This window comes from Pipistrellus kuhlii, unplaced genomic scaffold (genome assembly GCF_014108245.1).
Source record: "Pipistrellus kuhlii isolate mPipKuh1 unplaced genomic scaffold, mPipKuh1.p scaffold_m20_p_8, whole genome shotgun sequence".
NCBI lineage: Eukaryota > Metazoa > Chordata > Mammalia > Chiroptera > Vespertilionidae > Pipistrellus > Pipistrellus kuhlii.
In genome coordinates, this window is record NW_023425584.1 from 35,855,527 (window position 1) to 35,881,674 (window position 26,148).

Below are 26,148 nucleotides of genomic sequence, written 5' to 3' on the forward strand. Positions count from 1 at the left end.
TTTGTCCACTTTTTAATTGGAATTTATCTTCCTTTTGTTAAGTTGTTTGAGTTCTTTATATACTTTGGAAATTAACCTCTTATAGGTTGCATCTTTGGCAAATATGTTCTCCCATACAGTGGGCACCCTTTTCATTTTATTGATCATTTCTTTTGTTGTGTAGAAGCTTGTTTGTTAATCTTCACCTGAGTATATTTTTTTTCTATTGATTTTTAGAGAGAATGGAAGAGAGGGGGAGAGACAGAGGAGAAACATTGATATGAGAGAGACACCTAGATGGGGTTGCCTCCCACAGGAGCCCTGGCTAGGGGTTCGAACCTGAAACTGAGGTGTCCTTGACTGGAACAAAATCTGCTACCCTTCCATCTGTGGGCCAACACTTTAACCACTGACCCAAACAGGTTAGGGAAGAAGTTTTTTATTTTTATGGACTCCCATTTGTTTATTTTCTCCTTTGTCTCCCTTACCTTAGGGGATGTTTTGGCAAACATATTGTTATGCAATTTTGCTACCAGTGGTTTCTTCCAGGATTCTTATGGTTTCATCACTTACATTTAAGTCTTTTATCCATTTTAGTTTATTCTTGTGTATGGTGTAAGTTTGTGGTCTTGTTTCATTTTTTTACATGTACCTGCCCAATTTCCCAACGTCACTTATTGAAGAAACTGTCTTTACTCCATTGTATGCTCTTTTCTTTTTTTGCCAAATATTAATTGAGCATAATGGCTTGAGTTGATTTCTGGGTTCTCTGTTCTGTTCCATTCATTTATATACCTGTTCTTGTGCCAGCACCAGGCTGTGGTTGTTGTTGTTTTTTAAAGCTGTTTCAAGTCTGTGGAGTAGGGAAATGGAGTAGAGGAAAGAAAGTTAAAAGTAAACTAGAAGTTACTTTTGTCTCAATGGAGAAGGGGAAGTAGAAGAACTAATGCATTAGTGAAAGTGAGTGGCTCTGTATTAGTATAAATATGTACATGCTTAATAGTCATGTGGATAATAATTTTATGTACAATTATGCATAAAATGTATTATGTAATATTAGTATAAATATGTACATGCTTAATAGTCATGTGGGTAATAATTTTATGTACAATCATGCATACTGTAAGGTCTGATTTTGTTGTGTAATTGAGTTTATTGTGGAGGTGCTTCAGGAGATAGTTTAAGTAGAAAACATTTTACATGTTATTAGAAGAAATTAAAAAAATTAGTCACCAAAATGAGAAAATGTATAGCCTCTGTTCATAATAGCTGAGCATATCTCATGATCATGTCATGGTTCTCTTTGCAGTCTCTTCTCCTGTAACTAAGATCTACTTAATATTTCCAATTCATGGAGACAGGCTGTTTCTAACCACCATGCCATTGCTCACAGCTCTCTGTCCCCCTGAACATCAGCCTTTTCTCATGCCCTCACTAGGCTGGTGTCGGCTTATACTCCAGCTCCCGCTCAGATGGCTCAGCCTTTCTTGGCTGCCTCAAGATGAATTAGGTAGCCTCCTTGTATTCCTGAAGGTTTTGTCCTCGCTCTTACACCAATGAGCTCTGTATTCAGTTTAGGGGTCTCTGCTTTGGGATAGTTCTTATCTTTGCACCTTAACAGTGGCAATAAATATTTATTATATCAGTGAATTATTTGAGTGATGAAAAGCAATTCATTAACTTTTCTGGATGCTCAATTTCTTATCTGTGACATGAAAAGGTCATATAATATCATTTCTAACTTTCCCTTAACCAATAAACGTGGAGGTTCTAGTGTGAGCCTCTTAGTTTGATACTGGAAGAAGTCCATCCGTATAAAACTTCACATCAGAAAAACAATAAAATGAAATAGGGTGTGATTTACAATTATAAACCTCATACTCACTGGAGCGACTCATAAATGGAGACTTTAATAAGTATGTATGCTCAAAATTTTATAGCCTTCCTGCATCATTTTGTCAGTAGTATATTTTTAGTATCTTCTTTGTGTACATGGCTCTATAACCATGATCAAATTGTACATTAATGGAAAACAAAGTCAGGAGAGAATTTTATAGTCCAAATTTTCGTGTTTTATTAGTTTTTAAGGTTTTGCATAAAATCATTATAAAATTGGAATTTAAAAAATCAAATGCTCCAGCTGAAGCCCATTTGGCTCAGTGGTAGAGCGTCGGTCTGCAGACTGAAAGGTCCCTGGTTCGATTCCGGTCAAGGGCATGTACCTTGGTTGTGGGCACATCCCCGGTAGGGGTGTGCAAGAGGCAGCTGGTTGATGTTTCTAGCTCTCTATCTCTCTCCCTTTCTCTCTGTTAAAAATCAATAAAATCTATTAAGAAAAAAAAATCAAATGCTCCCAAGTTTTCTGAGGTTTTGTCTAGAAGGGAGAGATGCCTATTGTCAAAGGATTTCATTAGATGTAGCTACAATTAAAGATAAAAACTTTCTATTTGTTTTTAGAAATTTACACCTAAAGTGAAGATACATACATATTAAGGTCCAGATTATATTAGATTTGACTAACCCCCCTGAAAAGATTTCTTCAAAAAATTAACTTATATTTTAATATATTTCCACTCCAAAGGACTTTAGTTTCTTACAGACTCATAGTTGTGAAATCAACTCTTCATAAAGCATGAAGAGTTATGCTTTTAATCTTAATTAAAAAATGAATGAGTATAGAAAAACAGGTTACTTTACTGTAGTTACTTCAATAATATCTTCAGGGGATTGGTACCAGTAAAATCATGAACTGGCTGTTTGGTGTCTGACATTGCCAGCCAAAATACCCTGCCTTGGGCTATATTTAAATAATAACTGTATCATCAATGCTCTGTTTTACTTTTGTAGTGGGGAGGGAAAAAAGTGGATTAAGACTTTGCTCCAATATGGCTGTGTATTAATTATTCTCATGTAGATTTGGTGCAAGAAATAGAGAGAGAGAGCTGGTGGATTCTCAGAAAATGTGTTAAGATGGTGAAATGTGATAGGAAAGAAGGCATTTGACTCCACCGATAATGGTGATTAGAAAGGACTTCAGATAATAAACACTGTCACATCTGACTCCTACAGTGATCACTTGTCCAAAAGCAGACCAGCAATTGCTGCTGATTGCTGGCAATGAGAAGTGACTGCGTACTCAGTTCTTTAGTTACACCTAGAATTCATTCCACACATTAGGTAATAGAAGCCAAATGAACTAGGACATTTTTTTCAAGCAATGAAAAAATGGGCAGGGCAAGGAAATGCCTATTAGTTACAGGTAGAATGTTGAAATTTAATTTCTTGGGTTAAAGTGCCATGTAGTTTGCTTTTAAATTAGTTACACGTGTAAACTTAAAAGACCCGTTTAAACAGATGATATAGTTACCTCAGTCCTTTTCAGAAGCAGGTATCTTATCTTCCAGTTTGATTTTTCAAATCGGAAACCTTGTTATTTAAAATATCAAAATAGCCAAAAACCAAAATGGTACTTTCCTAAGAAGACGACAAACATTTTATAGCAGAGTATTCACATGATCAAGTACAGAAATGCTTTTCTCGAACCACTCTCTCAGCGGTAAACATAGGTTGCCACGAAGAAGGCCAAATAAATAAAACACGCTTGTCTTACTCTGCTTGGGATGTTTTAGCAAATTACCATGGAATGGGTGGTAAACAGCATTTGTTTCTCACAGTGCTGGAGGTGAGGAAGTCCAAGACCCAGGTGCAGGCAGACTTGGTTCCTGACCAGAGCTCTCTTCCAGTTTGTAGAAGGCCAACTTCTCACTCCATCTTGGCATGGCTGAGAGAGGGCTCTAATCTCTTCCTAAGGAGACCGATTCCATCCTGAGAGCTCCCCTCTGATGACAATTACACCCCCAGGGCCCCATCTCCAAATACCATACAGGGGCATTAGAGTTTCAATAGATGAATTTTTGGCAACACAAACACAGCCTATAACAGCTGTTATTATAGGTGTCAAATATTCTAAAAAAATATGTGCAACTTCTTTTTTCAAATGCAGAACATGTTTGATATATGAGAAAAATATAGGCCCCAAATTTCATTTTGAAATGTCTCACTTGAATAAAATTTACTTTATTAAATGCAGTAAGTGTAACCCACAATTGTAAACTGCACATTCTGATCTTAATTAGAGTTAACACCCACCAGATTCCAAAGGGTGAGGAGGCATCTAGTTTTACTCACTAAAACAAACAAACAAAACAAACAAACACTCTACCTCAGTTTGTCCATAGCCAGAGGTTCATACCAGCATTCACATCATGAACCAATGGGCTCACTTCCAGTATTCCAACTGTGAATGAGAAATTTTCAAAATACTGGGCTGCGCTGTGTTTCTGTATCACCAAAGAAGTTATTCCCATTCTGGGAAATATGCCTGCATGAACCCTCCTAGATTCAGCATTGTTCTCCCACAAAAGGGAATGCCTCATCATTCTTAAGTCTGCCTTTCAACCCATGTTTGGGACTTGCATGGTAAGCCTGAGAAAAAAGAGAGAGAGAGAGAGGCTCAGCAGCTCCTTAAGGTACTTTCCTGCCTGAGAGTTAGGCACTATGGAAACCAGCACAAACTCTTTTCTCTGATGTGTGGTGGTGACAGGTGTGTAACTACCCCGCTCCCGGAGCCTCTCCTCCCTCTCCTGGTCTCCCACTTTTCCCCCGGCCCCTAGTCTCATTCCTGTGTATTCCCAGATCCAGAAAATGAAGGAGCAGTGAATTTGGCTGGTGCTGGCTGCAAACAAACAGGCCAGGCGAAACCTTAGGGTCAGGGGTTCAAAACCACAAAGGACCCTGGATGTCACATAGTCGGAGCTACCCTGTTAAAAGCCACAAAAGTGGAGTTCAGAAAAGGTCCAGCATATCGAAGACCACACAGATGGTAGCAGCAGAAGCAGGTCTAGAACCCCGTCTCCTGCATTGGATGGGAGGAGGTTTATCCTGAGCTCTGTGCCAGGAGAGTTTTAGTCAGATGTGTGCAAGGTCACAGCTCTGGAGGAACCACAAATAAGTCCAACATCCCAGTGTTCCTGCTTTGGCCAGTCGATCGTTCTTTGAGCAGCTATTTATTGAGTGTTTTACAGGGAGTTCCTTTGAGCTACTTCTTCACTGACTCTGGAACTCTGACACTGAAATGCTGCCAACAGAGGCAAGTGGGAGTCAGGATTGGCGGCAGCAATTTATTTAGCAATTTCATTGCTCCACAAATAGATTGAGAGCAAAGGAGAGATGTGTCAACTTTTGGGGGGCATAAATATTTTGAAATTTATGTTCAGCAGGATTAAAAGATTTTTTATTTCTTCTTTTTTTTTTCTTCTTTCAACTCATTAAGTGTGGATATCTGGCCAATATATTTATACTTTAAAATGGCAAGAGTTATATGATTCAGTTGCATTTTAATTGATCAGCGTTTTTTTGTAAATTGTCGATTTCTTGATCTTACTATGTATAAACAAGTAAAACAGAGTGAAGAATGTAATTTTCTTCATTAAATTGATGGGAGTTAAAAAAGCTAAAACCCGTTTACAAAGGAACATGTACTCAGAGCACACAGTGCCCTCTTCTTGGGAAATACGTCAGGCTACTGTAATGTCTGTTTGTTTAAATGATGTATGTGAATATGCTCAAGATTTGCAGACAAGGAAGATGGGAGGGGGGTGGAAGGAAATTAGGTCTTTTGATGACTCTGGCATCAGTTTGAAGCACACAAAGAAAGGAAGCATTTGCTCACATCAGAGGAGGAAGTCCTTGGATGCCACTCGTGTTCTGACTCAGGAGAGAAACGTTCCCCCACTCACATCCTCTGACCTTTACCTTGTGGCAAGCAAATCCCCAAATCTGGGAGGGTTGGTGAGCTTAAGCCATCAGAACTTTGGACACTGAGCTAAAATAGCTAAAAGCTGGAGCGTTTGTTAGGCAGAGTTTCATCGACTTCCTGATCTTTGTGGGGATTTTCTTTAGTTTTTAGTGTCAGATTACTGCAAGGTCTTTTACTAGGATGATCAGAGAGATGACTCTCTTGCTTTTCAGTAAGATCTGTGCTAAAATGGTTACTTCCTTAAGGGTGTCCCTTAACTACTGTCAATAGCAATGCCTACCCCCACCAGTTTCTCTTCATCTCTTGCCCCAGTTTATTTTGTATAATATTTATGACTATAAACATAACTTTTCCTTTTGTTTATTTACTTACTGCCATTTGTTTATCCCTCTTTAATGAATAGTCCAGAAAATCAGCAACTTATTCTATCCTGTGAGCTAGTGAAAATTAACATTGTGAAAGATGAACAATAATTTAAAAAAATAATGAAGCTGAAACCGGTTTGGCTCAGTGGTAGAGCGTAAGTCTGCGAACTGAAAGATCCCAGGTTCAATTCCGGTCAAGGGCATGTACATTGGTTGCGGGCACATCCCCGGTAGGGGGTGTGCAAGAGGCAGCTGGTTGATGTTTCTCTCTCAGCGACTTTTCTAACTCTCTCTCCCTCTCCCTTCCTCTCTGTAAAAATTCAATAAAATATATTTTAAAATAATAATAATAAAAAAATAAGAATAAATAATAAATCACAAGAGAGAGACCTTGCTAGAAAATCATTTTAGTCCTTGGACTAAGTCTTGGCACATAGTAATCAGTAAACAGTTTAAAAATCAATATTTTAATAACTTTCACATTACTGTCCTTATAGTTAAGTGAATGAAACGATTGGAAGTTAATAAATACAACCAAAATTATACTCATTTATTACCTTATTTAAAAATATCTTTGAAGGAGATATTATAGTTTTAATTTTATGTGTTGAGAAAACTGAGGTTCATTTCTCATCATAACATAATTATCACATTCAGCACAGATAAGTATAATTCATAGGAGAATGTTGTGGGATAAGTACAGTTCTAAAGGTCCAGATGAGAGTGAGAGCACATCTTAGCAAAGGCATGGATTGGACAGCCAGCATCGCTGAGCGAGTTGGAGGGAATAAATAAGGCCCGATAACATTGGAGAGAAGAAGAACATTAGGAGCATTCAAGGAAGAGTAAAGGTCAATTTGGTGAAGCTATCATGAATGTTGAAAAACAGGTACAGGTGAGGCTGGGGGAGTATTTGATATCCATATTTGAGAGCTTAAACGTTTAATTGACAAGAATTACATAGTGCCCTGGCTGGTTTGGTTCAGTGGATAAAGCGTCGGCCTGCAGACTGAAGGGTCCCAGGTTCAATTCCGGTCAAGGGCATGTACCTTGGTTGCGGGCACATCCCCAGTGGGGGGTTGCACAGGAGGCAGCTGTCCATAATTCTCTCTTATCGATGTTTCTAACTCTCTATCCCTTTCCCTTCCCCTCTGTGAAAAAATCAATAAAATATATTAAAAAAAGAAAAGAAAAGAAAAGAAAAAGAATTACATAGCTATGGAGAAAACCAGAGCCCTAAGAACTTTTTATATATTGAACTATTCATTAGAAGCATTTAGAAGGTAAACAAAGGCAGCACAGTCATGGTGGATTGATTGGAAAGGGAGAGTTTGGAAATAATCTGGAAGAGAGGGGCTAGAAGTTAGAGGTTTCACAAATGTCCCTTCATAAGTAAGTGTTATACTTAGAGCAAGCCTGGAGATTTACAACTAGGTCACCATTTGGGGAGGCACCCTCTCTGGCCTGGGAAAAGGTGTGCCACGACCTAAATTGCTTAGACACTTCTCACACTCTACTACCAGGGTCTTCTTCTCTGGTTCATGTTTCTGAAATGTGCCACCTCGCACACTCACAGTTAGGCTTTCAACACAAGCATGCCCACTGGGCCATCCCTTTGAACCAGAACATCCTTCCTGCATCCCAGCATTTCCCCTTGGCGGCTTCCTGGACTCCTTGCTAATCATGAGCTTTTCCACATCAGTCTCCTGGAGGAGGTGGATTCAGATGGAATCACTTCTGAAGGGAACTTGAAGTGGACTAATGTAGAGAGAATGTAGACCAGCTCATAGAACCGGAGCTGGCCTAATAAGAGTTTACTAGTAATTACTACCTTAGTGGTTATCAAAACTTGATCATGCACCAGAATCACCCAAAGGGCTTGTTAAAACAGGTTGCTGGATGCCACCCCCATTTATTCAGATGCTGCTTCCCTGACGACCATGTTTTGAGGACCATTTCTCTAACAGAAGACTGACCTACATCCTCAAAGCCTGCTTTCATTGATGTCTCTTGGATGTTGTAGTGCAGAACTCAAAGGTTCATAGTTTTTCAATGGTATGGATGCAAAAATTGTCAGCCAAAAGCTATATTGAATAAGAATTCATGGTCTTGTGTAATACCTTAATCAATAAAGAAAAAAAAAAGAAAAAAAAAGTCATGGTCTTTAGGAAATACATTTCTTTACTATTCATACTTTGATGAGGTTATAGGATTGTTGACTGTCCTTCATAAATAAAAAATTTAACTGTAGCTATCTAGGAATAAGAATGCCCATTCATGAGTTAAAATTGTGATTATAATTACATAATGAAAGCTTTGTTAGGTTAAAAAAGATCTGCATTTTAGGAGTGGTAGCAGTGAATATGTCAGTTGAGACTTTATTACTACTTTATAACTAAGTACTCGAATGTAAGATGTTATTGGCATTCAAATAGCTTACTTTTATTCATGAATGATAATGACTTTACTCATACCAGCTCCAAAGTGAGTAGCTTTCACATTATAAAGATGAGCACAACTATGATTAATCCATCACTGACCCTCTTCCCTGTTGGGCATAGTGATGACTGTTCAGACTGATTCAGACAATATTGGTTTCTGAATATAAAGAAAAATACTGAGAAGAGAGAGCTGTTTATGTAGAGAAGCAACAATCAGGTCTTAGTTTCAAAACAGAAAAAGAAAACCTTTTTAGAATTTCCCACTTCTCCCCAAGAGGAAACAACTCGCTATATGTCATACAATATTTAGGACAATTTTACGTTACCTTATAAGGACTGCGTGTTTTTTCCACATATTTTAATTATCAATCACATTGTTACATTAGATCCTTACTCCACTCAGGCTGCTATAACAAAACACCACAGACTGGGCAGCTTATTAACAACATGCATTTGTTTCTCACAGTTCTGGAGGCGGGAAGTCAAAGCTCAGAGTGCCAGCACAGTTTGGTGAGAGCCTTCTTCCAGGTCATAGACTTCGCATTGTGTCAAGGGAGCTCATTGGGGTCTGTTTCATAAGAACACTAATTCCATGCAGGGGGGCTTCCTGACACAATTACCTACCAAATACCATCATATTGGATATTGGGTTTTCAACTTATGAATTTGGAGGGGATACACAAATTCAGAGCATATCACTCACTATACACAGTGCCCTTTAAAAATTGTGATCCTACACATACTTGTCTAATATGCTTATTTGGGCCCTTCTTAATTGTATTTTTGTGTGTGCATGTGCCTATGATTATATGTAAGTTAGATTGCAAATATGACTGCATTCATGATCTAATATACTTAAAATGTCCTGGTCCAATCATAAATAACAGATCATAGGACAAATGTTCCCTGCATACCTCCCCCATCATCTCTATATATAAAAGCCTAACAGCCATTCAACCGTTTGACCGGTAGCTATGACATACACACACTGACCACCAGGGGGAAGACACTTAATGCCCAGGCATGGAAACATGGAGAGGCTGATGAATCTCAGAGGGAAGGGGAGAGGGGAGAAAGTGGGAAGAGATTAACCGAAGATCTTATATTCATACTAGAGGCCCGGTACACAAATTTGTGCACTGGTGGGGTCCCTTGGCCTGGCCTGTGAGGATCGGGCTGAAACTGGCAGTTCCACATCCCCTGAGGGGTCCTGGGTTGCAAAAGGGTGCAGGCCAGGCCCAGAGACACTTCCCCCTGCCCCACGCTGTGAACAAATCTATGCACTGGGCCTCGAGTTAAATATAAAAAGTGAACTTCTAAGCTAAGTCACAATGGATGCCTTGAATGTTTAATATAAATAGATAAATGAAACCACACCTAATTATCTGTCAGTTCACTAGAGAGATAAATATTTCCAGAGTAGTTATTGGTAGCACAACAGTCACATATTCCTTGTTTGAAATTTTTTCTGACCCGTGTGGAAGTGAAAAAACAAAAAACAGAGGAAAAAACAACAGCCAATTATTTGCTCATCCAGTTATGTTCCTGACTCAGCCTTTTCTTATATTCTCAAAATGAAAAGAAGGTCTTTCTTGGTTTTAATTTCAGTAACTTCAATTATAATATTTCTTTACTTTAGATTCTCTAAGCAGATTATTAACTATCATTTCCTCGCCAATAAGGGTGGTTTTTTTGTTTTGTTTTTGTTTTCTAAAGTGACCCATACTGAATTTTGCCATACCCTGAGTCCAGGTGGAAAGTGTGTGGCCAGAACATTTGCATTGAGTGGCTACGAAAGTGAGAATTAATCCATATCATATTCGTCCTGTGACCTGGGAGGTTTATTGTTATATTATTTCAGAAGCTAGGATATATGACTGAATAATGTTTCATAGGCAACCACTTTTTCTTCATTTTTCCTCTCACAATTCACTATCCTTTGGGGTATTATGTTCATTAATAGGTCAGAATTTTTTGCCTTCAAATGACATCTGTGTCTCTGGGCTAATGTAAGACTCATGTGAGATCTGTGCAAGAGAAGCCGAGCAGATGCACTTACCACCCCAAAGATGTGGCTTAACGAATTATCCGCCCCGAACATATCTCTGCATGGATAGGTATTTGTGTCCATCGGGCCTCCCCTGAGCCCCCCATAACATAACCAGGCCTATTATCAGGTCAACGGCACATTTTTTGCTTCTTAGATATTTTGCTTGCCTCCGTTTTCTCAGCCATGTGTGTGTTTGATTAAGTCACAAGCTATGAGAACAAAATGACTGAAACAACAAATCCAGTTAAACAAGCTTGCTTTTCATGTGATAGCTATCTACTTTCAATATTTTAGCACAACTGTTTTATTTTATTCTTATAAAATTAATCAGATTAAGTCTCCTCCCCCCCACCCCCTTGGCAAAAAAAAGAATCTTTCTATATGTGCCGAATGATTTTCATTTAACTTAAATTTAATAAGAAACATTCAAATGTCTTATTTTTTTTAAGCTGCAGAACTTTTTGTTTAAATGAAGAAGCTGCCCTGCATGAGAGAGGGATGGGTGTTACATGCCCGGGTTCAATTGGGAGAGAGTGCATAGAGCCAGGCCTTTTCCCATGCTCTGTGCAAGGCCATAAAGGCCCCGGATCACCCCCACCTCTACAGAGGGCACAGCTTTATCTGTTGGAGTGAGACTTATATCAAACCAGTGAAATTTCTATGGGACAGTTGCATATATTTCTTTGGTTTAATATATAGAATTATGCATTAATAAAAAGAAAGTACTGGTAGAATTTATTCAAAGGAAACTGCTTTTCATTTTAGAAACTTCAAAAAAAATTTAAGTATAATTTACCAGAAGTTCTAAACTATTATTCACCTAAACATTGCTGATGGATATCATCAAGACGTTTCCTTTTGCAGTACTTAGCCTTTTTAAAAGCTTTCTTTCTAAAATTCCAAATAATCCCTTTAGTAAATGAGGAGAACAAAGTTCTGCTGAATGGTGATATGACCCAGATATAGCTTTATCCTCTACGCATACAGGTTTGGCACATTCTTTTACTTTTTGAGTAGAAACAGAAATGAAAGTGCTTATAACCATTTCTGAGTTAGGATTATTTAAGTTTATGAAAGCTTTTTTGTTAGTAATATAAAATAGGCATATCTAAAGGACAGTAGTCTATTTCTCATTGACCTTATCACAAACTATTCATTTTGTCATAACTCATTTGTACTTATAATCATAAAGGAAATCTTAGCAAGGTGCTTGGTTATTGCATGTATTCGGTAGAGTATCATGTTTAATGTCTTTGTTTATAATAACTTAACAGATAATCAGAAATCTAGAATTGAAAAATTAATTGAGCAATATAATATGCTGCACCCAAAAGCAATCCTTAGTTTATCTTACAGGGCCCTTTTCATAGAAATACAAATGGGGGACTACTTTGCCATCTAGTGGTCACATTGAGAAATGGAAAAGTTTTCATTGTCTTTGTTACAGTTTCACTGTTTTAAGAAAATGCTGAATTTTTTCTCAAGCAGAGTAACACTTGCACTCTTTATTGTTTTGGAAGCTATTTTTATAATTTATTCACATATTAAATAAGATAATTAAAAATTGGTTTGGTAAAAATGGGATTTAAGGATTCCAGGATGACTAAAAAAGTGCACAGTGCCTGCCGAAGCCGGTTTGGCTCAGTGAGACTGAAAGGGCATGCACATTGGTTGCGGGCACATCCCCAATGTTTCTCTCTCATTGATGTTTCTGGCTCTCTATCTCTCTCTCTTCCTCTCTGTAAAAAATCAATAAAATATATTTTTTTTAAAAAGTGCACAGTGCCTAATGAATGTTTTCATATACAGAATATGAAATATAAAGAATATGAAATATAAAGAATGTTTTCATATACACAAAGAGAGGGCAAGAGGGGGGGAGAAAAGGAAGGAGAGAGAAACTGATTTCTTTATTGGATTCTTTAACAAAGGGAACAAATGAAAAAGAAACATTGTTTAGCAAAATTCTAAAGCTTGAACCAGAAGTCCCCAGGGCTGAAGGAGTAATTCTTGAGTCTAACATGTGGAAAGTTTGGCAAAGGGAGAATGTCTCTGGAAGAACGTCCAGTGTCTGGGGGGAGGGAGAGCAGGGCAGATGGCGAACAGCTGCTGAAGGAAGCGCTGTGTGTGACGAATTCTGCACCAGGAGCAGGCGCGCTGGTGACAGTGTTCCCTCGGCCGCCTGAGTCACAGGTTGTGGCGGGAGAGAGACCAGGAGGGGAGAGTGTAACTAAAGGAGAACTTTGGGTCAACGGGTATGGCCTGTGTTCATGTTGCCTTGTTCATGAAAGAGTGTCCTAGGAAAGAAGACGGTCTGATCCCTTCTTGTTACACCAAATGGAGCGATGTTCTCTGAGGTTTAAACCCCGTGCCCACTGCCCATTCAGTCCCTGCTAGGTCTGTCCCTCGGGCAGTTTTCAAGGGGTCTCACAGGGCTATGCTGCTGTGAAGAATGAGGAGGTTATTAGGAGAAACAAGCATTTGGGTATTTTAAAATGTGTGGTAGCCCAGTGCGCAGTGCTAGTGATTCTCAGCACATGAGGGCAGCTGGCAGAGTGTCAGATAGGGAAGGAGTTCCCCTGCGGTGAGGCCCAGAGGCCAGGTGCAGACCCTTCGTTTGGGACAGTATTCCTGAGCTGGCCTGCGGTGAGGACCCACCTTATTTAGGATTAGTGCCGAAGTCTTAGGCAGGGGTGGGGATAAAATAAATTTGGAACTCCTAGCATTGGTTCATAAAATGAAGAGCACATATTTTGAGATTTAACAGGAAGAGACCCTACTGGTAGGAAAATGATGCCACCCCCTCACCTCTCCTTCTCTTCTTCATAGCCTTTTTCAAGGAAAAAAGAGAGAAATATATCATGGAGCAGGCACAACGGAATAATTTTGCAATAGCACATAGACTTTTGGCCTGCAAGTATATGGTGTATTGTTTAGATAGTGGTAGGGACTTACATGTATTGTGTATAGCTAGAGACTTCTAGCTGCCCGGGAGCTAGAAAGCAGCCCTGTGTGGGTAAGCTGGAAGCTGGTGGACACAGTGGCAGCCCAGGCACTCTGCTGTGATAATGCCCCATTGTCATAGCAGTGTGACTCCCAGTATTGTTTCTGCCATGACTTCTTCCCTCTGGATAAAGCTGACTGGGTCACATGTGGATAGCTGAGCAACGCTGAGCCGATCAGCTTTTCTCTTTCAGAAACTTAGAGCTGGGATTACTTCCAGCTTGGACCGGAGGCCATAAGAGGCTGACCACCAACATCTAAGCTGGGGAATTAGGCTTAGTTCATGGTTTGGCATATGGACAGAGGAGCAGAAAAAGCCACTCTGCAGAGAAGGAGCAAAGATGGGAGGTATTGAAATAAATATTTATTTGAAAATATTTAAATTATTTGTGCTAATTTCTATGTCCCAGCCATATTTCTGCCCTTGAACTTCATTAGATACCTCTGCGTCCCTGTAATGGGACCATCAAGAACCTGCAGTACAGCTCAGCTGGTGTGGCTCAGTTGGTTAAGCATCATCCAGTGCACCAGGAAGTCACCAGTTAGATTCCCAGTCAGGGCAGTAGCTGGGAATCTAACTGGTGATTAGATTGATCTCCAGTAGCTGGGGTTTGTAGGAAGCAGCCAATGGATGTTTCTCTTTTATGGATGTTTCTGTCTCTCTCTCCCATCTTCTTTCTGAAATCAATAAAAACATTGAAGGAGGAGCAAGGGAAGAGGAGGAGGAGGAGGAAGATTGGGAGGAGGAGAGGGAGAAGGAGGGGGAAAGGGAGGAGGAGGCGAAGGAGGAGAGGGAAGAAGAGGAGCAGGAGGAGGAGGAGAAGGAGGAGGAGCTTTCTAGATATCATTAAAGAGAGAATGCTAATAAAGACAACTATGGAGTTTAGCTGTAGATGAAATGAAACCATTTCCCAGAAAAAGATCAGAAAATTACAGGTGAACTAGCTGTGGTTCAGAGTAGGGGATGCTTTGAATTCTGATTCTGATTGGGGGCAAGTCTCAGTGGATGTCCAGGTTGGATGAGAATTGCTGTGTTAACGTAACTTAATTTTTAAATAGCTATATTGAGGTATAGTAGTCACTCCTATCCACAGTTTCGTTCTTTGTGGTTTCAGTTACCTGCAGTCAACCACAGTCCAAAAATGCAGAAATAAGCAATTCACAAGTTTTAAATTGCATGCTGTCCAGTAGTATGATAAACCCTTGTACCTCAGGCTGTGTTCCACCCAGGAAATGAATCATCCATTTGTCCTGTGGGAAAAAAGGGCCTCACGCTAATGTGACTAATTCAGGGAAGGCCTGCGTGATGGCCTTGCAAACTCATAGACCTAATGCAACCACAAAGGATGGTCTGAAATTAAAACCTTTAAAATTAAATTAAAAAGCAATTTATAGTGGATAGTCATGTCCTAGGCCAATATTTTTCCTGACAAAGATCAACTTCCATCTTAACTGAGCCTATTGTCTTTCTGCATCTAACATAACATACCTGTGGAATGTCAGAGTAACCTGTAACTTCGCTTATTTCTGGAAACCATGGGCCCAACAAATGGTGCCAGAACACAAATCGCAAATTCCCTCATTGTTATTGTTATCGTGTTAATTGTTTACTGTTAATTATCCTGTACCCACTTATGTAAAAGAATCATTGTCTATCATTTTACTTTTTACCCAATCCCAGCAGTATGACACCTCCCCCTTTGCTTTCTCCCGCCTTCTGAATCTATCACCAATGGATTTTTTTGTAATCCACTTAAGTCTCCTCCTTTGATGCTAATTTATAAAAACAGTTGAAAAACCACTATTCTCCTGAGCAATATCTTAATTCATTGAGATTCTGCTTCCCAGCCTTGTTGACAATTTGGCTCAAATAAACTCATAAACATTCTTTGCAGGTTTGAATGTTTCTTATGTGAGCAGTCTAGCGTTTCCTCTCTGTAGATGCTTCCCTACTGTTTCACTAAGTAGCAACCTGCTGACCCTCACAGTGCTTGTGGTTAAGTCACTCTTGTTCTACTTAATCATGGCCCCCAAGTGCAAGAGCAGTGATGCAGGCAATTTGGATAAGTCAAAGAGACTTGGGAAGTATATGTATTGAAAGGGACTAAAGTTTTGCCTTTTGGGATATTAATTTAAGTTGGTTATTAGGAAACAAAAGACTCAAAGAACCTAGTTCCTCCTCCCTTTCCTGCCTAAGAGATTCTGATGGAAAGGCCTGATTCAGGACAAAAATCTTAGGATGTTCTTCTTAGCCCAATTTGAATTGAGTGTGGTAGATAGGAATGTGCCAAGCAGGGTCAGATTACCTTCTGTGTCCCATTGAGGTAAGAATGTACCTGCCATGTATATTCTGCTCTTCATCAACTACCTATAAATTATCTCCTTCCTTTAAAACCACATCATTGCCCCTCCCTTTGTCCAAAAAGACATGTATACCCAATTTTGCCTAACAGTCTATGGAATTTTCATACTTAGGTGAATTCCTTATGTGCACATATTAAACTTTTATTTTCTCTTGTTAATCTGTCTCTGATTATTAGCCCAGATAGAAAATCTTAGAGGGTGGGAGGAAAAAAAAATAGTATATAAAAGATCCATTTTTAATTCCATTTCTACTGGGATGTCTTGGAACGTGTCCCTCACAGATAAGGGGACCTACCATAGAATCTACTTGATGTTTTGTTATCCCAGCTCTACTTCCAAAGAAAGTACCTCTTTTACATCCACTGCAGAGCGATTCAGCCCAGTTATTTAATGAGAAAAATATGACCAGTTTGCTCTGTGGTTCCTGAAACAACAGCATCACTCACCCAGGGGCTTTTTATGAATGCAGATATTCACACCCCACCCATAGACCTACATTTAAATCCCACCCATAGACCTTCCCGGTGGAAACGATGAATCTGGCCAGTAGCCTGTGTTTTCATGAGCTCCCAGGTGCTCCTGGAGCACAACAGAGTCTGGGAACCTTGCAGAAGGAGCTGGCCTCTGAGCAGGCCTCGCTCGCCTGGAGGCTGGTCCGGGGAGGGTGGCATCTCCACATTTGCACACTTGCCCCTGAGGTAATGCTGATGAGCACAGTTATAGCTTCCTGCACTGAAAGGGGGGGGGGGGTGGAGGGAGGATCAACCAGCTGTTAGTAAAAAGAGGCAGAGAATATGCTCCAAGGGAAGCAGAGACCAAGAATTAATAGAGTCACATCAGTGGCAGGCTGTGAAAATCCCAGTAGATGGAGGGGCAAGGTTAGTGTTCCCCAGTTCCACACATATTCTCACAGTAAGCTTCCATTATGTGAGACACCTCACAGTCTACACAGCTGAAAGCATCCTGTTCCCTGCATTGAGCATCTACCTAGAAGGGAGACAATATATAGTCATTGAACCAAGAAGGTGGAGAAGGGGCAAAGATGCAGTCTTTGTTTCTATTCTGAGAAATGAATGATGTTCTATACACAAGGGTCAGATGAACAAGCTGCCCGATAAAGGTCTCTTTCAGACGTGCAACTGCCTTTTGCAGAGCAGGGGACCATAAGTGCCAAGTCTCACTACTGACATATACTAACAAGTAATACATACTGTACAGGCCCTTGTGCTGAAAGCTGTTATGTGTGTGTACATACACACATTTATAAAATATATGGTATCTGGGTTCACATAACTCAGATATGTTTGTACTATTGCTGTATTTGTCTTATAGATTTACAGATAATAACATTAAGGTAGAGACAATTGAATTACCTTGCCTAAGGACACACATATAACCTGTTACTGCGTGAGGATTGGCACCCCGGCACCCCGACAACAGAGCCTACACTGCAATGCTTGATTGCTCCTTGATGGTTATTAAAACTAATCCTCTAGGGTTAAGCATCTATAAATTGCTTGTTTGTCTCTATGGCAACCATATCCAAAGCTATGTGCTTCTGGACCCATTTGAAATCACCACTAACCATAAGAACCACAGGGCTCCTGTGTGTCCCACCAGGCATGTGCCTGTGATTATGTTGCACATGTGACTCTTAAAATCTTCCTCACATGAATGTTCAATTCTGGGAGCTCTGGCTTTAGTTTGTATACAAATTGTTTACATATGATTTCCTAGTGGTAATCCTGAGCAAAGAGGGGAGGAAGGGAAAAAGTGGGTGCTGTCCTCCCCTTTCTAGATCATGAATGGATTCAGACTTTTTATGGGGAAGCAGTGTGAAACCTTGGCGTCTTTCCTAAAAGGTCTGGGGGCGGCCCTCACCCTGCAAACACAGTGAGCTCTCTCCTGATGGGATTCTGAGAAAGGCATGCCCATCCTAAAGCCACATATGATCGATGCTTTTATGTATTTTTTTTTTTTATCACAGGTGAATTCAGGGAAGAAAAAATATATGAATGTTAATTTTATGTTTAAATGGCCCAGTGTACATAGCAACTCAGTGGTAAGTTAGGGGCTAGGGGCTGAGTCTTTCTTATTGTCATCATCACTGATCATCCACTATATGCCAGGGACCACACCTCTACAGAGGCTGCAGGCAAACAGCCTGCCTCCTCCCATCACCACCCAGGCTTCCTCTGGCATGGCTTTGGTGTCACTGCTCCCCTGCATGGGCCAGAGCAGCGCTGTGCAGGGTGGGCAGTGGCTGGACCGCCTGGGCTCCGGGCGTGTGGGTTGTCTGCACCCTCTGCCTTCCCACGGCCACATGGCAAGAGCTTGATGACTCCTGCCACCTGGGAGTCCTGTGAGCTGTCTGCATCCACTTCATTCTGGAAAGGCGTGAGGAAGGAGTCCCTCCACTAGAAGGGATGCCCTCCACCTATCCTTGGCCTCTGCCCTTGTTTGCCCTAGGACAGTGGTCGGCAAACTCATGATCAACAGTATGATTGAAATTTCTTTTGACAGCCAAATTTTTTAAACATAGACTTCTTCTAACGCCACTTCTTCAAAATAAACTTGCCCAGGCCGTGGTATTTTGTGGAAGAGCCGCACTCAAGGGGCTGAAGAGCCACATGTGGCTCTCGAGCCGCAGTTTGCCGACCATGGCCATAGGATGTTCTTTCCATCAACCTGTCTCTTTAGTACGAGTTAAAAGGCTGACTGTATCCTAGTCATACTCAGAAAAGCTAGGTGTTTGTGTTTGTGTGTGTGTGTGTGTGTGTGTGCGCGTGCATGCGCACGCGTGTACTCACAGGCACATGTACTAGTATATGGGTTTGTGAATGAGTAGAGGGGCTGTCAGTGGGGTGGAGGGGAGTGAGACAATTTAAAGTATAAGAATTGAGGGTGGATGTCTGGTTCCTGGCTCATGGTCATGCTTCTCAGAAGGTGCATGGTGTGTAGGAGTCCTCCCTGACATGCCAGGTCACCCGCAGTGTCCCAATGTTCTGACCCAGTGGAATGGGTGTGCTTTCTCAATACAATGCTGAGTCTGGATCCCTAATTGCCCTTTTATTAGTCTGATGAGCAAAAAGTATGATCATTTCAGAAATCCCAACTGGCATTTAACAAGTGCCTATTTAATATAAATGTGAGCCACATGTAATCACAACTTTTCATATTAAAAAAAGATTTTGATGAAATTAGGTGATTCAAAGAGCAATCATTTGCAAATAAAAAGCTAGAGAGCTCATAAAGCTGTGATCGTGAGACTGCTCTCTGTAATTTATATTATGGAATCATTAGATTCATTTCCTCCTACATAAAATTAGATAATACACAGACTAGTTAATGGACTCCCTTTTTAGAATATGCTATCTGATACATCTCTCCACTTCCTTTCCATTAAAAAAAAAATGATCCCATTTTCTTTCCAGTTAGCATAAATCAAATAAAAGCATGATGTTAAGCACTATAGTAGTGAGGTTATATAATTAGAAAAAACAAAAACTACAACTCTATTGAATAATATTACTTTAACTAGAACATATTATTGTTTTATAATTTAATTAAAGCAATTGAAATGAAAACTGTAAAATCATAAGCAGCAGGCTAAATGTTAGATTTAACACCCTAATATCAGAAAGGAAACGCCACTAGGGGGCGCCCGTGGTTTCTGAAAGTTGGACTATCTCCACTGAAGCAGTCCTGGGCTGTTTTCTGCTCTCTTGTTAGTAATGGTGATTAGGCTGATGCATGGGAGACTCAGCTGTCTGCTGCCATCAGGAAACAGCAGTTTGAGGATGGGGTGATCCATTTTTCTTCCTGTATGACTGCATAAAAAAAATGCAAGGACAGTCAGCCCATTTTTGGAAATTAACAGCATCTTAAACTGACTTTCTGGAGAAGAATAACCACTCACTTGGTAATCTTACAGCAAAGATGGTTAGCTATGGAACAGATTTATTGAAATGCAGTTTGTCTGATTAGTGGGCATCAAATGTCCACTTTAAAAAGAGTTACAAGAAAATGATAACAAGACTACACTATAAAGTTTATTAGTCATATCACAAATAAAGGAAACCCATTTAAAAATTACTTAGATTGCCTTCATCAGGCAGTTGCAATCTGTTCAGTACATCCTGTGAAGACATGTAAATACGGTAAACTCTAGTATAACAGACACATCTATTATAACCAGACAAGTGAGTAGCTTTCCAACTGATGGTGCAGTTAAGCCTATTAAAAAGATCTTAAAATACTGATTTCACAGTCATTTTTTTCATTTTAAATTTATTTAAAAATTTATAAAGCTTTATTGATGTATAATTGCCCACAGACTATATATATATATATATATATATATATATATATATATATATATATAGTGGTTTTCCAAAAGTGGTTGTGTCATTTCTCCCTTTTTATGTATTATATATATATTTTTTTAATTGTATAAAATTATCTTGCACACACACATACCCACACACACACACACACACACACACACACACACACAATCATCATAACAACAAAAATATTTCTCTCCCTTGATAGTTTCTTTGTGTTCCTTTGTCATCCCTCCTTCTCTCCTTCCCTGCTGTCCCTTGCTCAGAAAGCTGCTGCTCTGTTTTCTGTTACTGTAAATTAGTTTGCATTGTTTAAATGGGTTTTTGGGGTGGAGTGTCTTCTTTCACTCTGAATTGTTTTGTGATTTATCCACATTGTTTTATGTGTCAGTAGTTCCTTCGTATTTATTGCTGAGTAGTATTCCGAGGTTTGGATATACTGCAGGATGTTGAGTCATTCATTTGTCAATGGGCATTGGTTCCCTCCCCGTCTCTCAGTTTTGAGTTATTTCAAATGATCATTCATGTTCTAATATTGTATGGACATGTATTTCTTTATTGAGTGGCATGGTCATCTGGTAGGTATCTGCTTAAGTTATATAAAACTGCCAAGTGGTTTTCCAAAAGTGGTTGTGTCATTTCTCCCTTTTTATGTATAATAAAGCACATATTTCTATTATATGTATATTAATAAAATGTGTTTTTTTATTTAACCAAAATACAAACATGATGAAATGCCCTAGACTTGAAAGCAGCCTGCGTAACTTCATAATTTTATCACTTTTAGTCCATGAATACACATCTCAAAAAAAATCAGAGCAGTTTCTGTTTCAGTGTTCCATCCTAAATTCAGTCCATGTGTTCATATTCTTCATTGAAAGAAATCAATCACTGTATTTTTAGCAGAAAATATTCTTGTAAATTTCTCAGCATATTAGCTTCTTCAGTAACAGAGATCTTGTCATGCTTATAACCAATTGGTCTTTACTCAAGTAAGTCATGCTGGCCACAATGTAAGATTATCATTTTTTGGGGAAAATAGCTTTATGTTTTTATGTTTTTATTGTTTTTAAAAATATTCTCACCCAAGGGTAGTTTTCCATGGGTTTTTAGAGAGAGTGGAAGAAAGAGCGAAAGACAGAGCGAAACATCCATGTAAAACACACAGATTGGTTGCCTCCTACATGTGCCCTGGCCAGGGCCTGAGCCTGGGAGGAGCCTAGAACCAATTACATGCCCTTGACCAGAATCAAACCCATGTCCCTTTGGTCTGCAGGCGAACACTCTATCCACTGAATCAAACCAGCTAGGATATTTTATGTTTTTAAACTAATGAAAGTACACTGTAAGAAAGAAGGTGTCAGTTAAATATTTTGGAAATTGTCCATTATTACCAGCTGCTCGACTTTATATCAATTATGTAATTGTCCTGTGGCATCTGTAAAATGGGAATAATGCTTTTATATACAGTACATTTTTTTTGAAGGTTAAGATAATTAAAACACATAAAGTACTTAAAAATGCTAGTCATATAGTAAGAACTCAATAAATATTAGTTATTATTATTTTTAAAGTCCTCCAAATATATATAGGATAGTAATACCAAAGTTTGCATTGAGAAAAACAAAAATATGCGGAAAGATAACCTTCTTTTCTTTCTTATCTTTTGATTCCTGTGTAGAGCATTTCTGTGCTGACCTTAAAAAAGAGATAGATCTTCTATACATCTCTAGATTCCCAGTGACTACAACAGTTTCCAAGATTCTCAGAGAACTCCTGTGATTTTTAAAAAAAATGATTTCTTAACTCAAATGTGTTTCAGTGATAGGTTTGTTCAGTATGGTGCTTTGGTAATTCTCTGAAACATAAAGATTATGTAAAATTAACTACTTAAATCTAATTTAGAATTTACTTAAATGTGTGACTATGTATTACTTTGGTTAGAAAGATGTTCAATATTTTTTTCAAAGACAGAATAAGCCCATGTGTAATAATTTCTTTCAGTATCAAACCTATTGGAATGGCAGATTAAATAATTAAGCAAATAAATTAAATATTTTTTTTGAAAAAAGGAAACTCACAGATTGAAATTGTAAGCAGTTTGTGTTGCCAGCAAATCCCTGTGGTGAGGTAGGACTCAGTCTGTGTGGCCACACAAAGCTCATTCTGGTGAGACTGGGGGTTGGGGCCTCAGGCTGGAGGGCTGTGAGCACAGGGGGCCCCTCACCTAGTGAGGTCGGCTGCAGCCACACTCCCTGACTGAAGCTCCTGGACCAGCAGAATTGCAAGTCCTATAGTTTTTTAAGTATAAGGTATAATCTGATATTACTACATCATTTTTATAACTGCAGTTGAATCCTATTTTAAGATGATGTGAGAACAAGATGAACACTCAGATGAAGACCATTCCCTATTCTGAGAAGCCTCATGTGATGGTGCAGGCCACAGTCTAGCAGGGTGGATTCCCAGCCCTGCCAGTTCTAGTCGTGACTACTCCAAGCCTTAATTCCCTCCTCTGTAATGCACGGCTAATGACAGTGACTACAGCATAGGGTTTTGTGAATCAAATAGAGTTATGCCTACTTAAGTTTTGTTGTTAGTGAGAAAAGTATGCACACTCTATATATGTGAATCATTGTGGAATACTTATTTGGCTTCTATCATATTCAATTTGAAATATCCTCCCTTCAATTGCTTTCTAGACTTCCTTTATTACTTTGAGCATCTAAGAGAAGTAAGGACCCCAGATTGAAGTGTCAGCAAATGTGGACCTGACCTTTCAACGTCAGGTGAGGAATTTCATGCATAGCTCTTCACCTTTGGAAAATATATTTCTCTTAGAAGGAATTCATTAGCTCCAGCAAACTCTGAGACAATGAGAATTCAAGTCCCTATATGGGATTTGTTCTCCCTAAAACTTGCTTTGTCTATATTCTACATCACATGTGTCAAACACAAGGCCCGCGGGCCAAATCCGTCCCGCCAGGCCTTGCAATGTGGCCCGCACCGCGCTGTCATCACTGCACTCCGCTGCGTTTCCATCACAATGACAGTTTATGACTGTTCAGTAAACCATTCGGCCCGCGATTTAGGCTGGATTTTAAATTTTGGCCCCTTCTCTGATTGAGTTCGACACCCCTATTCTACATTATAATGGTTAAGGCAAATCTCAAAACGTTTGGGGACTCTTGGTCAGAAGGGCATAACAGTTGGCTAAAATTCAAGGTTTTTTGCATTTTTCTATTTTTTCCCATACTCCCCTGGGCCTAACCCACCCCACTGTTAACAAGTTTTAAATCAGTTTAAGCATTCATTAAATCTTTCGGGGAAATTTTTGGGCCATTCTAAGTCTACAAAAGAAGATTCAGAGCAGGGAGCCATTGAACATTTTCTGGCTGAAAGAATTCCTTGCTTTTGATCCTGAGCAAAGCTTGGCGCAGGAAGAGAAGATGGGAGGTTTTTCTTCCCTCCATGCTTGAGAATTCATATTCCCTGAAGTGGAGAGAAAAAAGAGCAATATATGAGGGAGAGAGTATTAAAGCACATTCCTTTATGAAATGTGAGTTAGAGTTCAGGGATATGTGTGGTGGGTTTTGTTTCAGCATTTTGAAGTGGGTCCTGAAAATACAGTTTTAATCTAATGATACGCATATGTTTGTACTTGGTGTATTGAAAAGATTATTAAGAACATTTGGTTCAAGGGATTGAGGCCTTCAGAAAGACAGTGAGTAGTCCAAGTGGACATTGGATAATTATATTATATTATGAATGAGCCTTGCTTACATGCGTTTCACAAGATAGTTAAAAGCTCACAAAGCCTTCCCAAGTGCATTTTTCAAGGTTTCTTGCGATCAAGTTCCAAATAGCATTTCCTAAATTAATGTCCCCATATGAATGCCAGTTTCCCAGGTGTTTCAGCTGTTGTCCAGGAAGTATAATTCATATGGGGATGTGTGTGAACTCTTCCTTAGTTATTTTCTGTTTAAGATGTGCTAGGATTTATTTATTTTTCTCCCGTTATTTATATTAAAATTCTAAAAATGTATTTTGTAAAATGAGTGTGTCTAGTTCTCCTTTCACAAGCAAATACAGTTTGTGGGTAATTTCTGAATCATTTACTGCCATTATCTATAAGTTATATTTTAACATGAGATGGGATATTGGCATAGAATATTTTTTCCAGAAAATAATATAGCAAAGAGAATCTTATTGATCTAAAGTTTAAAATTTTAATTTCTTAATAGTTTATCAGATAGTAACTACTTTATAGTTAACTAATAGGCCTTTCAGAAGATATAATAATCTATAAATAGCATTAAAATGTTTTCAAAATTAAGCAGAATATACTGATTACTAATCATCAAGTAATTTCTGAAAGCAGAAGAAACTTATTTCAAGTGTTGGGAAATTTTTACAACTAACAAAAGTCTTTACAATTAAAGATAGAAAGTAAACTTGTCAGAGTGGAGTGATATTCTTGGATTTGAAGGAACAGTCACTTTTCTCGGTCATTTAAATAAATAATAAAGAACTTAGTGCAGGATTTAGATAAAGAGAACACTTACTATGTGCCAGGCATACTACAATAGATCAGTTAAAAGCTCTACATTGTTATATGGCTTTTAGATTATTGTTTCATTGCCATGGCTGAGTGGATAGAGCTCAGTGGATAGAGCATTGGCCTGCAGGCCTAAGGTCCTGGGTTCAGTTCAGGGCATGGACACATACCTGGGTTGCAGGCTCCTCCCCAACCTGGGCCCTGGTCAGAATGCATGCAAGAGGCAACCAGTCTATGTTTTTCTCTCACATCAATATTTCTCTCTGTCTTCCCTTCTATAAAAATCAATGGAAAAATATCCACAGGTGAGGATTAAAAAAAAAAAATTATTGTTTTACTGACAACTCTTATAACCTCTCATTTTTTTAACTTTACACTTTCCAAGTCCACTATCATTTAAAAAATTCTTTAATTGATTTTAGAGAGAGTGTAAGGGAAAGGGAGAGAAAGAGAGAGATAGAAACATCGAGGAGAGAGAGAACATTAACATCAATCTGCTGCCTCTTGTACGCTCCCTGTAGGGGATGGAGCCTACAATTCTGGGCAGTGCCCTGACAGAGGATTGAACCGGCTATCTGTTGGTGCATGGATTGACACTCAACAACTGAGCCTCACAGGCGGCCCTCACTACCTTCTCTCCTTTTTCTTCATGGTCTTTTCCCATGTTCATTACTTCTTAATTGGCAGCCATTTTCTTCTTTTGACCTCATCTTAGATGACTTTAGTGTCAGTATTTATCAGATGTTCACTGTTATTATAAGTACATAGCTACTTAATAATAAACTCAACTTCATTTTCCAAACCTCATCCTAGTACTTGTTATCATCTCTGGAAAAAAGAAAATTTGAAGTGTTACTATGTGCTCACTACAGTGGTGTGCTGGTCAAGGTTTAACAACCAGCTCTCTGAGGGTCGGGGTGGGGGGGAAGACAGGGCCTGATTTGTAAGTTGTTTATGATCATGGTGTGGCTGATTTCAAGTTACCGCCAAGATTTCCTTGAATATAGGGTTGGGAAGAAATGCTCACATCAGCTGGAACTAGCGGCTCCTGCACATCACTGGGTCAGAGATTCCTATTTCTACATTCCTCGAGCCTTTTCCTCCCTAGTGTTCAAACCTCAGGTCTTTTCACTGGGGCTCTCTTCTCTCAGTGGATCATCTTGACTTTCTTGTCTTCTGTGTTAAAGCTTATTGGCAATCACTTCAAACACAACTCCCCAAAGG

The 26,148-nt window shown here is 39.2% G+C and overlaps 1 long non-coding RNA gene across 1 annotated transcript; it reads left to right on the top strand.

Moving 5' to 3' along the window:
* The first annotated feature begins 967 nt into the window (after nt 1–967).
* Nucleotides 968–22,253, top strand: LOC118711568. Its single transcript, XR_004985742.2, has 3 exons — nt 968–1,101; nt 4,952–4,955; nt 22,238–22,253. It is a non-coding gene; the product is annotated as an uncharacterized LOC118711568 (long non-coding RNA).
* Nucleotides 22,254–26,148: the final 3,895 nt, after the last annotated feature.